The sequence below is a fragment of the Schistocerca piceifrons genome, chromosome 3, assembly GCF_021461385.2.
Source record: "Schistocerca piceifrons isolate TAMUIC-IGC-003096 chromosome 3, iqSchPice1.1, whole genome shotgun sequence".
NCBI lineage: Eukaryota > Metazoa > Arthropoda > Insecta > Orthoptera > Acrididae > Schistocerca > Schistocerca piceifrons.
The window spans coordinates 929,467,416-929,482,524 of NC_060140.1; the positions used below are offsets into that span (position 1 = coordinate 929,467,416).

At 39.0% G+C, this 15,109-nt stretch overlaps 1 long non-coding RNA gene across 1 annotated transcript; it reads right to left on the reverse strand.

The window, feature by feature from the left end:
* Nucleotides 1-9,788: 9,788 nt before the first annotated feature.
* On the reverse strand, nt 9,789-11,333 carry LOC124790000. Its single transcript, XR_007016196.1, has 3 exons — nt 10,362-11,333; nt 9,970-10,083; nt 9,789-9,867 (listed from the first exon to the last, which is right to left on the reverse strand). It is a non-coding gene; the product is annotated as an uncharacterized LOC124790000 (long non-coding RNA).
* Nucleotides 11,334-15,109: the final 3,776 nt, after the last annotated feature.

Genomic DNA, 15,109 nt, shown 5'->3' on the forward strand with positions numbered 1-15,109 from the left:
TGAAGATAACTGTTGAAGATCATGAGATTTTAATTAGTAACTACCCTAAATGACCTTTTACAGACTTTGTCCTTCTTGTGTGGGCATATAGCATTGATAGTGATTGGCCATCGTAGTCTGAAAGACCATTTAGGACTTGTTTTACTGTTGCATTGGTGTTTCTATTCCCATCAATGAAAATATTATCTATAAGACTTGAACAGTAGTTCGTAACCCTTGTGGGGAAGTCTACCATGGGTGTGAGTTTGTATGTGTTCATTATATGTAGCAGGTCAGCTCTACTACTATGATAATCTAGAAAGTTAATGTTAAAGTCTCCTAAGGCTACAGTATTTTTATTTTTTGAATATATACGAGGTAGAAGAGATTTGAGTTGCTTACAGAACATACATTGCTTCCATAATGGGGCCCTATACACTGTTACTACAATGAGTGACAGGGTTTTGGTGCTAATTTCTGTACCACAAGCTTCAAAATGCTGATCAAAACAGTATTTTGTGAGCTTTACAGATCTATACATTATATTCTTTTTTACATATATTATTACACCACCCTTCTGCACACTGTTTCTACAAAAGTGAGAGGCAATATGATAGCCATCTAGATCCAGCATATTGATACCCTCCTTTACACGGTGTTCAGTAAAACAAAGGATATTGGCATTATCAATAGTATTACTGTCACTAATATTCATTGTCAACAGTTCTAGTTTACTTCTTAGCCCCCTTATATTTTGATGGAAAATACACAGTTTGTCTCATTTAGTACTGACTTTCTGAGGAAGTGAGTTGCTAGGTTTCAAGATGGTGAGTTTTTGCATACATTCATTAGATAATTGATCTTTTGCTGAGTGTCATTTCTAACTGACTTGTGTAAGTCATGGTTTTCCCCTTTTTGTTGCGAAACCATAAAAATTCTTGATTTTGTAGAGTAGGTTTTCTAGGCCTCAAGCTCCTCTTTTAACTGTAGACTGCTGCAGGCCTTGGTGACACTACAGTAGTTTCGATGGAACACTGTGATCTAATTGTTGATCCTGCTGCACTTAATGTTTCAGATGCTGTAGTTGATGTATCTGAAGTTGATGACACTTCCACTCTCTTGATTGATGACACTTCCACTGAGTCATTGACACTTCCACTCTTTTGATTGTAGACTGCTGCAGGCATTGGTGACACTACAGTAGCTTTGATGGAGCACTGTGATCTAGTTGTTGATCCAGCTGCAGTTAATGTTAATGTTTCCGGTGCTGTAGTTGGAGTTACTGACACTTCCACTGTTGACAGGGCAGTTGATGTAGTAGAAAACGAGCTTGACAAATCATCTATGTCGATTTCTTTACTTTAATCAATTTATCCGAAGAACTGGATATCATCTTTTTGCAATTTTTCGCTTTTAAGTTTGCTTACCACACTATTTCTGCATTGGAAGAAGGTTTTCTGAGTTTCACTTTCATCTTCTACACATATATCACAGCTAGAAGATTCCGTAAACTGGGTGTAGTCTATTCGCGAGTTTTCACTGTTATGTTTGTTACAGCTTTTGAGATAGTGTTTTTCATTTTCGAATTTTTCTCAATTACTTTTTTCATGACTCATCAGCTCACTATTTACTTGTTTCAGTAGTGCTATTTCCGATTTTAGATTGTTTATTTCAGTTTTCAGAGATTTAATAATTCATTCTTTTGTGTTCACTGATGTCGCTAACATTATGTTTTCTGTATGTTCAAATGGCTCTAAGCAATATGAGACTTAACATCTGAGGTCATCAGTCCCCTAGACAATATTTTGATGAATTTTAAAACAACAGACGATTCATGTGATGTTCCTATACTTTACGCAACGATTTGCCACCAAATATACTATTTGATAGGTTTTTAAAGTATTTTTGGCACACTTTAATGACTTCATTCCAACAAAGTAATTCAAAGTCGGCCTAACTGATTGAGCCCTGGAAACTAAAGTTCCAAAAAGACAAAATACATGGTATACAGAACGGCTGACCACTCTGAAAAACCACATCATGTTGTTGCAAAATCTTTATTGTAGATTGAAGACTAATCAAGCTAAACTAGCCTACGTTACATGTAGGAATGAATACAAAAAAGCGATCATAAAGCCAAAAAAGCACACAATCTCAGAAGTATTGAGAAATCCACCACCAAGTGCAAAGCTGCTTGAAGCTAATAAATAGTGTTGCTAAAGATGAAAGAAATGTTACAATTAATATCTCTCCCCAAAAATTCAATGATTATTTTGTTAAATCAGTCGAAGAAGTAGGAAGTAGTATTGTTAAACCCGAAATCAGCTCATCACAGTTATTGTCCAAAAATAGTTGTAGATCATCAACAAATACAAGTATGTTCAGTTTCTCTGAGGTCTCACCACATTTTGTATTAAGAATTGTGAAACAGTTAAGATCGTCAGACAGTGTAGACATATATGACTCATCCTGTAGCATACTGAAGAAAGTCATAGGCAGTATAGTGTAACCCTTAACACATTGTATAAACAAATGTCTAGCTGAAGGATATTTTGCTGATGAGCTTAAACTGTCTAGGGTAGTTCTCATTTATAAAAACGGGGATAAAGACTCTGCCTCAAGTTAGCACCCAGTTTCCATAGTCCCATCTTTTTCTAAAGTTCTGGAATGCACAATTTACAAACAATTATCTGATTACTTTGATAAAACAGGAATTATTAGTGGATCTCAATATGGTTTTAGGAAAAACATGTCAACAACTGATGTGATAGATGCTGTTGTAAAATACATCCATCAAGTATTTGATGATAAAGACTTTGATCAACTCATTTTTTGTGACCTAAGCAAAGCCTTTGACTGTGTAGAACATACACTACTACTTGAAAAATTAGACTTCTATGGGGTTAGAGGTAATAGCCTTAAACTATTAAGATCATTTTTACAGAACTGTAAGCAAGCTGTCTGTGTCGGCAAAGAATTTTCCAGTGTAGAACTAGTTAAGGTATGTGTCCCACAGGGCTCTGTACTGGGCCCTTTCCTATTCCTAATAATGATTAACGAACTGCCGTCATGTATTAAATCTAAAACTGTACTATATGCAGACGATAAAACTTTTGTGAACAACAGTAATGACCTCAATAGCTTTAAAACTTGTGTTACAGAGACAACTGCTCCAGCATCATACTGGTTTAAAGCAAATGAATTTTTGCTTGATGAAAATAAAACTCAGCAGATAGTATTTAGTCTAAAAGACAAGCTACCATCTGATGATCCTAGTTATGTTAAGTTTTTAGGGGTATATTTGGATGACAAATTACCTTGGGGTCAACATGTCAAGTATATTGGTGTTAAGTTGTCTAGGGTAATCTATGAAACCACATTGCGAGCAGCAGTGCATGATGGGAGAGGCAACTGGGTGGTGGAAAAGAGAAGGCTTGGGGGGGGGGGGGGTGTGGTGTGAGGGAGAGCAGAGTAGGGGTGGGGGATGGTGAAGTGCTACTGGGGAGTGTGCAGAAATGAGGTGGACAGAGGTTGGCGAGCTAGGTGCAGTCGGGAGGTTTGGGGCAGGGGAGAGGTAGGGAGGGGGGGAGGGGGGGGGGAGAAGGAAAGGAGAGAAGTAAAAAGACTTGGTGTATTGGTGGAATAGAGCGCTGTGTAGTGCTGGAATGGGAACAGGGAATGGACTGGACGGGTGAGGACAATGACTAATGAAGGTTGAGGCCAGGAGGTTAAGGGAATGTAAGATATATTGCAGGGAAGTTCTCACCTTTTCCGTTCAGAAAACCTGGTGTCGGTGGGAAGGATCCATATGGCACAGGCTGTGAAGCAGTCACTGAAATGATGAATGTCATGTAGCGCGGCATGCTCAGCAACAGGGTGGTCCAGTTATTTCTTGGACACAGTTTGTCGGTGGCCATTCATGCGGACAGACAGCTTGTTGGTTGCCATGCCCACACAGAATGTAGCACAGTGTTTGCTGCTTAGCTTGTAGATCACATGACTGTTTTCAAAGGTAGTCCTGCTTTTGACGGGATGGGTGATGTTTGTGACCCGATTACAGGTGATGGTGGTTGGACATATGGGACAGGTCTTGCATCTAGGTCTATTACCGGGATATGAGCCATGAGATAAGGGGCTGGGAGCAGGGGTTATGTAGGGATGGATGAGTATTTTGTGTAGGTTCAGTGGACAGTGGAGCAGCACTGAAGGAGGGGTGCAAAGGTATGACAAGAGGTAGTTGAAACACTGGTGGAGAATGTAATTCAGTTGCTCCAGTCCTGGGTGGAACTGAGTTATGAGGGGATTGCTCTGTGGCTGGATGGTGAGACTTTGGGAGGTGGTGGGAGACTGGAAAGATAAAGCACAGGAGATTTGTTTTTGTACAAGGTTGGGAGGATAATTACAGTATGTGAAGGCCTCAGTGAGACCCTCGGAATATTTCAAGATGGTCTGCCTGTGACTGCAGATGTGACGACCATGGTTTGCTAGGCTTATGAAAGGAACTTCTTGGTACGGAACGGGTGGCAGCTGTCGAAGTGGAGGTATTGCTGGTGGTTAGTAGGTTTGATATGGGCAGAGTTACTGATGTAGCCATCTCTGAAGTGGAGGTCCACATCTAGGAAGGTGGCTTGTTGGTTTCAGTACGACCAGGTGAAACAAATGGGAGTGAAGTTGCTGACATTCTGGAGGATTCCAAAGATGTCATCAGTGAATCTGAACTACGTGAGGGGCTTAGGATTATGAGTGTTTGGAAAGGATTTCTCTAGGTGGCCCATGAATAGGTTGGCATAGGATGGTGCTATGCGGGTGCCAGTAGCCGTACCTCTAATTTGCAAATGCAACTCACACAACCATTACCATAGTCTGGCTCCAGTTGCCACCATAAATTTGTAGCCCCTGTGAAAAACCGTAAGATCAATGATAAAAATTCCCTGATTTTACATTCCTTCCTAGTAAGGTTTATCTTGATTCTAAGTCCTTACCCAATGTCTCACTTGACTTCATCCCGTTTTCTTCATGTTCACATTTGATGTGACTGAACAAGTTATAAGTGGCACAAAAGACAGATGGTTCACACCACAGTTAGTCGCGGAGTTAAGGGAATATTTTAACTCATTGTGGAGAGAGGAGATGTGAGAGAGGAAATGCTGACATAATCCATGATCGGTGTTGCCAACACAACTTGCAACATTTAGCTTCACCGCCCAATTATGATACTATTACTGGAAAAACAAGACAGTCGACGCAAAGTGTTCCCGACTGAGTCGATACGTGATGAAGGGGCCACTTATCACTCAGTCTCATCTTTTTGCATGCATTTCCGATCTACTGTAGTCAGAAACAATACAAATCATCAACCTTTTAAATTCAAACACTGAGTGTCGAAGAATGCCCAGTCATTACCGAGGAAACGTTGCCCATCTCTGGTTAGTGAATTCTTATTCGTTGGTGACTTGTTAAATCACTCAACAGCCATTGCAGCCACCTAATGGTTGTGTGGGAGAGGGAGTGTCCCTTAAGCAATGGGAGTGCAGGTAGGGGTGAAAGCATTTGGTGAAGTGCTGAAAATATACTTTTAGTACAGATGATGTGCTATGCCAGAGATGTCACACAGAAATTGAACAAGAGTTTTGTGATAGCATATTTTAAAGACTTTCGTGTTCAAGTCTGATGCGATACAGTTGCAACAACTACATACACTAATCATGTATATACTTTGTACAGCACACACCACACACTGTAGATTGAAAAGACTGGCAGCAATGATAGAGGGTATTAAGTGAAACTGTAGCACCTGAGCTTCCTTTCAAATTAACATTTTGCAGAGAGTACAGAAATTCACTGAGCCGACTTCTAATAAGCTTATAACATCAATTGGGAAGTAAACTCATTGTACATGATAATGGGTAATAATGGCAAATATTTTTTTATTGTATTCTATTTCCATAATTTTGACTTAGCCTCAGGAAGTGGCACAAGCAGTTATGTAAACTACTCCGCAGCATGTGTGGTCAGCTCCCACGCTATTATGCTGAGCTAGGGACGCCATTATGCTATTGCTGAGTGAGACATGCCAACTTTCTGTCACAAACCCCCCAATGGGAGGACCGGGTGCCATCATGTGATATACGAATTAGCGTCGGAGATGTAGCAGCCACGACATCGGATCGCTCTCTTGCCTGCCAGCTTCCTTACCGTCTGGACATGTCTGCCAGTCCTTCCTATTGAGGGTTAAATGCTCTTTCTGTACCATGTGCAGTTCACTCCACGGCTGTAGCCAGTTTTTGTGAATATTGTGTCCCTTAATGGTAGTTCTTGGGAATAAAACCCATTTTCCCCTGAATCCTGGCATTTATCATTTTACATGTAGGAAAACCACCCTGGATGCCCCCCTGCTGCCATCCTGACATGCACATCATTTTTTCATGTCCCTGTTTCTCTCATCAAGTCTAACATAACACTAATGGTGGTGAGCAATGAAGTGCAGCTTGTAAGAAAAGCATTACACAATAACTGCAATGCTGACAAAGTCTGTCATTAAGCAGACGTGTGCATTTATGCTTTTGGTTTAACAACTTAGCTGCTGTGATGTTTTTGGTTTAATTCAACATGTTCATCAATTTTTGCTTTTTTTCTGGGTGAGCACAAAGAATGATCTCGCAAAAATGTGTGCTTTGAATGTCAATTTGTGGTCATAGCATGTTGGAAAACAGCTTCATTGCCGTGTACCCAGATGCTAGTTTCAATTTTTTGATGTGTTTTTGCTTGCTGTAGCACATCTGTGATTTTTAAGAGCTAATTAAATCCATTATCACAAATTAATGTATAAACACTGAATTGTACATTTAATTTCCTTCACTTAGACATATTTTATATAAAGTATTGGAGAGGATTCCTATTTTTAATAATATGTGCCAATTACATGTGTTTTAGCTAGTATTTTGGGGGTCTTAACATTTTCCTCAAATCTACATTTTTGTCAATTTTGCAATTTTTTAAGCCTGGACCACATGAAAATATGAAATAGGGGTTCCACTGTATCTAGATACTGGGACTGAAAGGTTATTTTAGCTACATGGCAAGTAGCAATGTTTATTCCACAGCTGTATGCAAGTAATAATTTACTACAAATATCTTCACTACTTTTACATTGCCAAACACTTTTTGAAGATCGACAAGTCCTATGAATGTGTCTTGATATAATTCTTGTTTTCACTGTCAGTCGCAACGTCAGACCTGCCTCTCTAGCGCTCTCACCTTTCCGAGAGCCACACGAATCTTTGTCTAAGAGATCCTGAATTTGATAACACCTGTCAACAGTCTGGAATTTCCTCAATGCAGGAAGGTTACCACACTGTTCTAGATTCACTTGTTATGTAAATAAAACAGCCTGGTTTTGCTGCAACTAAATTGAGTTGCAGCATGAAAATAAGTTTTTATTTACAAAGTGAAGGCTGATGAGAAATGGATGTGGTGTACTCTTCAAATCCACCAACATAGAAATTGAAACTGTTTGTGTGTTTGTTTGGGAAGACTAAGTACAGGGGTGGGCATAAAATGGTAATTAGATCCTTCTAATGGCCACCATAATCATATTCTGATGTAATCAAAAACTTTAGAGAAAACATCAGTTCACTTGTAGGTAAGATTCCCAATCATACTGTAATCACAGATCGGTACTTTAATAATTGCAGTTTTATTAGTGGTGGGTGTGATAAACATATCCCGTGAAACATTATTAAACGCCTTCTCCGAAAACTACCCAGAACAGATAGTTCAGAACCCCACTTATGATGGAAATATATTGGATCTAATGGCATCAACAGACCTGAACCTCTTGGAGGATGACAGCTTCGAAACTGTTATCAGTGACCACGATGTGGTTGTAGAAACAATGATTACCAATCACATTTTACTGTCAAGAGAGCAATGTGTGATGCCTTCAGTGAGTATTGTAGCAGAATATTGTCAAATGATGTTTCACAAAAGCCAAAGAAATTATGGTAATATGTAAAGGTCGTTAGTGGCACTAAATTTAGTGTCCACACCGTAGCAAATGAGACAGGAATTGAAGTTGAGGGTAGCAAAGCAAAAGCTGAAATCTTTAAATCTGTTTTTAAATGTTCTTTTACAAAGGAAAACCCAGGACAATTACCCTAATTTAATCCTCATACTGCTGAAAGATGCATGAAATGAATATTACAGTCTGTTTAAAATTACTTGACAATTGACATCTGTCACTTGCCACTACAGTGTTGCCACATTACCTGATGGCTACTGCTCTTTTCTAGGTAACACACAAACACGGTAAGTCACTTCACAACTGTTGTTAATGTGTCGCATGGAGCAATATTGGAAGCATCTGTCAGAAGGTATGTCAGAAATGAAAGCTGATTTTAAGTGACCAATGACTAAACTGCAGCTGGAGACACGTTTTGCAGCCCTGAATTTAAACTCATGTCCTAAGCTAACCACAACCTCATGATGTGTAATGTATTCGAGGAGGTAGTATCAACAATCTGCGTCAGTTCTAAAACCACGATCATTTTGCACACAGCTGTTAAAGCTGACCTCCAAGAGCAAACTCGAGACAGAAAAAGTTCAGTCCAGCAGAGCAGGTTATTAGACTACCCATCGTGCTGAAGTACAACCTGCAGACAACCTGTTGTATGCTTGAATGTGGTCACCCAGTCGTCATGTTGAATTGCAGCTTTCAGAAACTTGTTTCATGCAATGTTGTGTAAAACTTATCTAACGCAAGCCGATCTCTGTGAGTACGATAACTGCACATGTGACCCTGAATCGCGTCTTGTGAAGAAGTATGTTTGTGAAGTGGTTATCATGTATGATGAAGTATGAAGTAAAGTGGAAGACCACGATTTGGGATCCAAATACATCAAGAAAAAATTGCAGACAAGTAATTGGAAGTAAACTGACCAAATGTAGTGGCAGTCTGGCAATGGTGAACGGTTTGGGTATGACACTGAGTGCTCTGATTGGAGGAAACCAGCTAACACATCCGTAGTGCCTCCTTTTCTTTTCTCCCAGTAACTCACTGAAAAACCTTAACACAAGCTTTAATATAAAATTTAATTCTAGCATTACTGAGGTTGAGGAACCAGGGAATATGAATCACCCACAAGCTTCACTTTAAGTTTGCATTTATTGCAACCAAACCAATTAAAACGCCAAGAATTACATGTTGCGATTGATTAGGTAGGTCACAGCTATGCTGACAACAATTTACACAAACAGATTATGGCTTGCAAATTTAGAAATTTTAAAATCCACGAAATTTAGGGAATAAACAGTTACACTGAAGAACAACTTGGTTCAGATATGACTGGTATACATTATAGCACTGAAACACTTTTCGACTAGATAAATCGTAGAAAACGGAGAACTAAGCAGATTCATGCGTTACAGGAAACTGGGTCAGTTAGTTTAATTTGAGAGTGATATTTCAATGGGCTTAAACACTAAATAAAGCAGGATAAATCTAGCACCCATTAATAGGGGCATATATATTAAATCATGGAAACAGCACAATAAATTTAAAGATATAAATATATGAAGAGCACAAGGCAAAAATGATGATAGTCACTTTTTTGTAACTTTTCAGAGCGATGAATTTTCTGCTCTAGTCTCTCGTATATCATAAGCGTTCACCGTATAATTATCACAACAGCATTTTTATTGTTCTATATCTATTTGTTTAGGTAATAAATGTAATACAATAAACACATTTTCAATTTTAAGGTGCTTTATTAATTAAGAACTTAAATAGGTACTCAAAAAACATGGTAAAAGTGATGGTAGTCATAAAAAACTTCATAAAAACGATGAAAGTCCACTATCTTTCTGTGATTCTTCAGTGGATCTTGTAACCTGTAAACAGATTCTGTTTACTGTTTATTTTATAAAATTTATAATATTCTAGATCTTAACACATTATGCCCATATAAATTTTATTTTAATACTGTTATTTACAACTTATGTTTTGTCAATGAGGAAGTTCTTCAAAGTACTTTTGAGCAGATGGACTGCAAAACTGCTTCAGATGCTGCAGGTCTTGGTACTTTCCAGGTTTTAGTTTAATCAGATCTGGAAATAAGCAAACTTTTGGGCTAAACAAGGGAACCTGCTGGTGGTTTTTGTCATAATATAGTAACCTACCTACTTACATAGTGTATTATGAATTTAACCAATAACCTAACTAAATATCTGTTGTAATAATGGCAAAAATATTTCCTGTACTGATACGTTTTCATTACTTTCAAGGTTACACTATTGTTATGAGGTATTATTATATAACTCATTATATGTCTATAGATTATTGATATGTGAAAGCAAAGGTGAAGTGTTGAGTCATTTTCTCTTACCTTCACGCAGAATTGGTGGTAAAGAGGACGTATTATCACCAGGGTCTTCTGTCTCTCGTGAAAGTTTGGTAAGTTGGTGTTGTGTTAGGATCGGTGACATAAGAAAGTACCCAGTGTATGATGATCTGTGTTCAACTAACCTGCAATGGTCTTTTGAAAATTTTATTTCACAAATTGGTCGTGTAGCAAATGGGCATTTCTTGTGATAGTGATTTTCCAAAAAAGTAGTCCATTTTCTAAATAGGTTTTGGTCAGCTTCAATCACAGTGAAAGGCGAAGGCTCTACTCTGGCATTCTTTATTTCATTTACCCAACATTGATAAGCCCAGCCAAGTATGTGGACTGAGAATCATTAGATTCTAAACTATTAAAATGAGAAATTAATCTTTTTCTTTCACCTTCACAAACTCTATCAAAACACTGTAGTGTTTTACATCTACAATCGGGCCCAGTTTCATGAGTACACACTTTAAGTTTTTTCATCACATCTCTTACCCTTCCATGGGATTTTCTCTTCTTTGTGCTAGGTTTACTGACGTTTTCACAATCTTCATTCACACTTGACTCACTTAATTCACTCATTTTCACAGAAACTACTACCAAGAACACAAGCTATAAACTTTGGCAACTTTCTAACCACAAACACAAAGTAAACAAAAGAGTGAAGACAGCATGTTGAACTACTGATCAAGCAGGTTTTGCCAACCATATGAAATGACTCTCATCATATGTGCCGTGAACACAGATGACATTCATCGGTTTTACCATGCACAACAAAAATAAAATCGCAAATAACTTAGTAGCTGCCAGCATTCTTGCCATGTACACCCCGCTACAAATTCGGCCGTATTTGAGCTACTTTGTCCTAACCTGAAAAAGGGAAAAAAATTGACTATCATCACTTTTGCCCTGTGCTCTTCGTATATAAACAGGATTCTAACATAACTCTGTTTCACCATGAACAATTCAGCATATAAAAGGGGTTACAAACTATTCTTAAAACCATCACTTTGGGATCACATTGGCCATGTAAAATCAACTTAATAAACTCCATCACAATAAGTTACTGTCTAGAGCTATATAAAACTATCATAAGATCAAAGGAATCCTAATGGACCAGTGCTGGCTTAAAGCTAGCTTGAGGAATTAAACCCTCCCTAAGGCTGATGCAGGTAAAGAAAGGGTAAGATTGACCTCCACAAGGTGCTTAACTCATTAACTGAAGCGACTAGCTGAAGAACTAACAAGTCACGATAGAAATTGTAACAGCCACCAGGAGCCGGGCAACTGTAATGACATATAGGAAGAGACCCACCAATGAATCTTTGCAGATTACGGGCATTCACACTTCCAGAATTGTTGTTGTTGTTGTTGTTGTTGTGGTCTTCAGTCCAGAACTGGTTCCAGAAAAAGGGTAGTCACTGAAGAAATGAGAGGACTGGAATGAACTGCATAAAATTACTATTAATTAACCTAAGTAATAAATTAGTTATACCCCATATTACTGTTGTGAGTGCTGAGGCACTTAACAGACCATTAAGATGACATAATGTGGACTTGCCCAGAGCCCAAAAAAAGAGAACATCGCATGTCAAAATCCCATTTCACAAGCGGAACAAGTTTTACATAATTTAAAGTATAAAATAGTTATTTAACTAATAGACTAAAACCTCATAGAAAACTGGATAAACAAGTTACACAAATGCAAATTTAAGTCACATTTATGTTGGTTGCTTGACGTATGTCATGAGTGGTATGGGACGTCCTGGTTATCGATTCAAACAAACCCAGGACTCAACCACAAGACAACAAAATTTCATTTATAATAGACTGGGCTGTATATTAACACTGAAATGAACCCAACAGCACGAAACGGAAGAGAATACTAAAGCATCTGATAGGAACAGTCAACAGTAGTCACGATGAATAACTTTGGCAATATGGCCAGGTCACTGAATCACCGTTTAGCGGAATGTGAATGTCAAGCACCACTAAACAAAGGTGTATGATAGGTCTTACTTTGATTGATGCACACTCCGACAAATAGCTACCGGTACCGGAACACAGTCTTGCTTCCACACCGCCAACATAGAGGAAACAGAACTGATAGAATTTCTATTATGTCTTGAATCAGACACCACTACTGCGTCCCGATGCCAGTAACCTTATCAAGGCCATGTCCACACTTGGCATGGAGCGTCAACAACGGTTGCGCTACTCGCTACCACTCCCCACTGCTGGCCTTCCCATCACCCACTGCAGCAAGTGCAACGAGGAACCACTCCATGCAGAGCACACAGTGCCCCCTTGGAATTGCTAGTAAACAAAAGATGGCATGTGGCAGGAATTGAAATCAACAGTGCAAGCGACATGAAGAGGGAGCGGAATCGAACTGTGAGGAACACACAGTTCAACATCGAGAATCAATTATCAAGTAATTTTCATCAGGCTATAATGTCAGTGCTGTTAAGAAACAACTGAAATCATTAAAACCTGAACAAAGCTGGAAGAAACTTCAGGTCACACCCATCTACAAGAAGGGTAATAGAAGTGATCTACGAAACTTTTGTCCAATATCCTTGACAATGATTTGTTGTAGAATCTTAGAACATATTCTGGGCTCAAAGATAAGGAGGTATCTTGAACAGAATGACCTCCTCCATGCCAACCAGCATGGATTCCAAACACATTGGTCATGTGGAACTCAACTCATACATTTTTCACATGACATACTGAAAGATTTGGATCAAGGCAGTCAGGTAGATGCAGTATTTCTCAGTTTCTGAAAAGGATTTGACTCAGTACCACGCCTGTGCTTACTACCAAAAGTTCAATCATATGAGGTATCAAGTGAAATTTGTGACTGAACTGAGAAGTTTTTGGTATGGAGGATACAGCATGTTATCTTGAATGGAGAGTCATCATCACTGTACGTAGAAATAACTACAGGTGTACCTCAGGGAAGTGTGTTGGGACCCTTGCTGTTCATGATGTATATTAATGACCTTGTGGACAATATTAACAGTAAACTCATACTGTTTGCAGGTGATGCAGTTATCTATAATGAAGTACTGTCTCAAAAAGGCTGCATAAATATTCAGTCAGATCTTGATAATATTTCAAAGTGGTGCAAAGATTGGCAACTTGTTTTAAATGTTCATAAATGTAAAATTGTACACTTCACAAAAAAGTAGTATCCTATGACTATACTATCAGTGAGTCACAATCAGAATTGGCCAACTCATACAAATACCTGGGAGTAACACTTCATACGAGTATGATACGGAATGATTACATAGGCTCAGTTGTGGACAAAGCAGGTGGTAGGCTTGTTAGAATACTGGGGAAATGCAAATAATCTACAAAGGAGACTGATTACAAATCATTTGTGTGATACATTCTAGAATATTGCTCAAGTGTGTGGGGCCCGTATCAAACAGGACTAACAGTAGATCTTGAACATATATAGAGAAGGGCAGCACAAATGGTCACAGGTTTGTTCGATCTGCGGGAAAGTGTTACAAAGATGCTGAAGAAACTGAACTGGCAGGCTCTTGAAGACAGATGCAAACTGCCCCAAGAAAGTCTACTAACAACGTTTGAAGAATGAGAACCAGCTTTAAATGATGGTTCTACAAATATACTACAACAACCAACATGTTGCTCATATAGGGATCATGAGGACAAGATTAGAATAATTACAGAAAGCACAGAGGCATTCAAACAATCACTCTTCTCATGCTCTAAACATGAATGGAATGGGAAGAAACCTTAATAACTGGAACAATGGGACATACAGTCTGCCATGCAATTCATGAGAAGGATCTACTAGTCAGCTTTGATGTCACTTCTCTTTTCACCCAGGTGCCGCTGGATGATTCCTTAGCTCTACTCGAAGATCACTTCGATGAGGACACACTCAGACTCTTTCGTTTCGTGTTAACCACAACATACTTCAAATGTGGTGGGAAATTCTATGAACAAACAGATGATGTTGCCATGGGTTCCCCCCTGGCCCCAGGTATTGCCAACTTGTACAGGGGGCACTTTGAAGATGTGGCACTGAACAACGCCCGCCATAAACCAAAGGTGTTCTACAGATACGTAGACAACAATTTTGTAGTGTGGCCCCATGGCAAGGAAAAAAACTACAGGAGTTTCTACGCCATCTCAATGGCATACATCACAGCATCAAATTTACCATTGAGGTAGAAGAGAATGGCTGCCTTCCCTTCTTGGATATTTTGATCAAGAAAAATCCGGATGGTACATTGGGTCACTCTGTCTACAGCAAGAAGATGCACACAGACTTATATCTCAAGGCTCAGTACTGAACACCTTAGTAGAAAGAGTAAGGTCGATCTGTGACGGTGAGAGTTTGCTGTATGAGTTAGCACATCTGCGGGAAATCTTCCATAAGAATGGCTACACCGAGACACAAATAAGACACGCATGCAGACAAGAGGCAGGAGGAGAAACCAAAAGAAGATGAAGCAAAATGTGTGGCGTTTCTACTGTTTGCTGGACCGCCAACAGCCAAGATCGCAAGAATATTAAAGAAGCACGAAATAATGACCATCTTTCTCGCACTGAAGAAAGTCAAAGATATACTTGGTTCAACCAAAGACCAACTAGGGCTGCAGATGCCAGGCATTTACAGTATTGTGTGCGAACGTGGGATGGAATATATCGGGCAGACACAACAATGTATCTCCCAGTGCTGTACTGAACACATCAGGAACGTACGA